The following is a 3,648-nucleotide window of genomic DNA, read 5'->3' as shown; positions in this document are numbered from 1 at the left end:
GGCCAGATATCATTCAGGACAACTGGAGATGGCCCAGGATGCAGTGGGAGACCTTGGCCTTTTCTCTTCAAGTACTCACTTTGAGTGAAGCAAAGCCCATTCAGTGAATTGGCTTCCTTAAGACCTAAGTCAATGCCCCTTTAATAAAAAAAACTCAAAGTGGGAAGGGAAGACCTTCAGGGTTGCTGGCCAAAAGAGAAACAGTTACTGTTTATATTCACTCCAAGCCAGGAGGGCCCCAAAAATAACCCTTAAGTGGTGCTTGGGTCTGGTGGGGACCTATTTGTTGTCCAATCAATGAGATATAGAGTGAATTAATTGGATTTAAGGCTTGGTCTTTGAGAAAGAAATCTAGCCAGCAAACCCCAAGTAAACTAGGTAGGTTACTGCCATCCAAATTTACCTTCCTTTGGTCAGAACACCCTCAGTAAGGGGAGGACAGGAAAGAAGAGGAGGGATGGGTAGGAGAGTTAGGGGGGAAGGAAGTAGAGGAAAGGGAAGGAGAGGGGAGAAGGGGGTGAGGGTAAGGAAAGGGGAGGGGAAGGGAGAAGAAGGGAGGAGAGAAGAGGAGAGGATTTGTCTAACTGGAACTGGGCCAGCTACTCAGATCTCACGCCAAAGAAGACGTTCAAAAACAATATTGATATTGTCACTATGTTTCCAATTAAAAATCTGATCTTTTCTACCCAATCCCAACTGGCTGGAAGGATTGAAGGTCAAGACAACTCTGGTCTAAAGTGCTTAGGTGTGAACATCATTGTGAACTTTGAAAGCCATGATTCTGAAAAAGGAAAATGGAGAGAACTCTGTTCCATTGAAGAGGTTAGAAGTACTTGGGAATGTAGGAATTTTCGCCTTTTGAGGGAGGGGTAAAAAGAGGAGCTTAAAGGGGGAAGGTGTAAAAAAGACACCAACAAGTCAGTTCTCAAATCTTTTGTGGTAGACTTCTGAGGAAGGAGCTAGCCTTATCCTTTCTGAGAGGAATATCTGAGAAGAAAGGAATCAGAAGTAAGTTTCTCTTAAAAAAAAAAAGATATGTAGAAGACATCTTGCTCCAATCAGTGAATCATAACAGTGAGAGGGGACAAAAATTAGAAAGTCAGGCCAATCATGCCATATTTAATATGTGTATTGGTTGTGGGGGGAGGCAACTTGGAGGACAGAGAATAATGCTTTGGTGTTTTCCTTGCCCCTTTCCATCTCAGAACATCAGAAATGTGATGGTCCTCACGCTTGGAAATGAGATGGGTTATTGCTAAATGAGCCAATTAGGAGACTTTGCAAGTACTAAGAGGAAGTAAAAATGACGCTGCTGAATTATGGGATCAGAAGAAAGGTGAGAACTCAGCCCTAGAGCAGAGCCCTGGAAGCCCTTTCCAAAGACAAGAGTTCTCACTTTTTGGAGGTGGAGTAAAGGGAGGAGCTAAGCAGAGGAAGAGATATAAAAGAAGGGACTCCCACAGCTCAGTGCTAATATCTTTTGCTGCCAGAACTCCAGAGGAAGAGAGAGCATTATTTCTCCTGAGAGGAATATTGGAGAAGAAAGGAATCAGAGGCAGAGAAATGGCTGCAAGAGACTTAATTGAAAACCTCAAGGTAGATCTCACTTGCTCTATCTGTCTGGGCTACTTCACTGACCCAGTGACTGTCAAATGTGGCCATAGCTTTTGCACAGAATGTCTTCTCCATTGCAAGAAGGGAGCTGATGAAACCTTAACCTGCCCAGAATGCAGAGGAGTCATCAAATCTAGTGACTTGGTGCCCAACGAGAACCTGCAGAATCTGTCCATCACTTGCAAAATGCTCAGACCTCATTTGCTGCAGACCATGGTGGGCCTGACCACCTGTGATCAGCATGGGGGAAAAGAGAAATTCTTCTGTGAGGAAGACCTGACACTCCTCTGTGATTCCTGTTTATTAGCCCCAGAGCACAAGGATCAACAGGTCATTCCCTTGGAAACAGCTGCTGACAAGTGCAAGGACAAGCTGCAGAAGACACTCACTGCCTTACAGCAAAAAGAAGAGAAATTTAAAAAGGCACTGGACAAAACGAGAAGAACCAGGCTACGCTGTAAGGAGGAGGCCTACTTTTTGATACAGGCAGTTACTTCTGAGTATGGGAAAATGCACCAGTTCTTATGGGATGAAGAATATCAATACTTGCAAAGAGTGGATCAGGAATCCAGAGAAGCCTGGCCAAACTGGAGAAGAGCAAGGCCAAGCTGTCCCAACAACTCCAGGATCTGCAACAGATGATTGTAGAAGTAGAGGAGAATTTGGACAAGGTGCCCTTGGAGCTGCTGCAGGCTGTGACAGGCACAATGGAAAGGAATGAGGAATTGCTGCTTCAAGAGCCATGAGTTTCCAGAGGGATATAACTCTTGATGCTGAATCAGCCAATCCTCATCTCATCCTGTCTGAAGACCTGAAGAGGGTCCAGTATGCAAGTGTCCCTCAGGACCTGCCTGACAACAAAGAGAGATTTGATTATGTTCTTGCTGTTTTGGGGGCCCAGACGTTCACCTCAGGCAAACACTATTGGGAAGTGAAGGTGGGAGATGAGACAGAGTGGGAACTGGGCATCTGTAAAGATTCAGTCAGCAGAAAGGGGAAACTTTCCTCCTCCTCTGAGGGTGTAAGAACCCCAGCAGGCTGCACATCTGGAAATAGTTTCTACCTTTTGAATTCACATAATGGCTTTCACTTGGTTCGGCCTATAAACAATGTAGGCATTTTTCTTGATTATGAAAAGGGACATTTAGCATTTTATGATGTCACAGATAGATCCCTTATCTACAGTCCCTCAAATATAGTCTTTGAAGGGCCTTTCCGCCCTTACTTCTCTTTTGGCATGCCTAAGGAAGAAAGTACCCCTGGATCACTCATTATCTGCCCCATCACTAATCAGTAGAGGGCTGTCAATGTTGGTAATTATTATGGCTGACTCTCAATGCACATGACTGAAAGTGATAGTGAAAATGACTTTCTATTTATTTGAAATCATGTTAAGATGATCAATAAAGTGATACATGATTATTAAAACCAATGAGAATAAAGCCTATCGTATTTCTATTGGTGTAAAAAAAGGGGGCTTTAAAAAAAAGTTAGCTGATCTGCAAGCACCTAATTGGGGTTCAGTGGGAAGAGGAGGCAGAAAAGGAACAAGAGACAAGGACTAGGGAGGAAAAAAGGGAGACAATAATTTTCAAGTAGAGAAGGATGAAGAGGATAATTTGGAATGAGCAAGTAAACAAAGAAACAAAATTTTAAAAAAAGTAAAAGAGAAAATGGTTCTCTTGGATGATGACATCCTAGAGAGATGGGTATGAAAAGTTGATTCCCAGAGTGAGAGACAAGACAAATTGAGTTCCATAGTAGATTCAAGGAATTTCCACTGAATCAGAAAATATGAGACATCTACAGAAATTACGAATGGTTATAATAAGTAAGACCTCAACAGATTAGTAGAAAATAAGAAATTGAGGAATGACATTTTCCCAAAAACGCTTTGATTACTACCTTCTCTTTTTCTACTCTTGTCCTTGTGCTGTGGGAGGGAGTGGAGGGGAGGGGAGTTACCCACCTGGAATTGGCCAGCTGGGTCCCCATTAGGGCAGCTTGGACTACTTACAGGTTGTACTTTGTACT

At 43.2% G+C, this 3,648-nt stretch overlaps 1 pseudogene; it reads left to right on the top strand.

The window, feature by feature from the left end:
- Positions 1–1,524: 1,524 nt before the first annotated feature.
- On the top strand, positions 1,525–3,351 carry LOC110222507 (putative E3 ubiquitin-protein ligase TRIML1 pseudogene; annotated as a pseudogene).
- Positions 3,352–3,648: the final 297 nt, after the last annotated feature.

The sequence above is a fragment of the Phascolarctos cinereus genome, unplaced genomic scaffold (genome assembly GCF_003287225.1).
Source record: "Phascolarctos cinereus isolate Bilbo 61053 unplaced genomic scaffold, phaCin_HiC Scaffold_726;HRSCAF=1367, whole genome shotgun sequence".
In the NCBI taxonomy this organism is placed as follows: Eukaryota; Metazoa; Chordata; class Mammalia; order Diprotodontia; family Phascolarctidae; genus Phascolarctos; species Phascolarctos cinereus.
The sequence above is the reverse complement of the archived record's forward strand: the minus strand, read 5'-3'. Positions and strand labels throughout refer to the sequence as shown.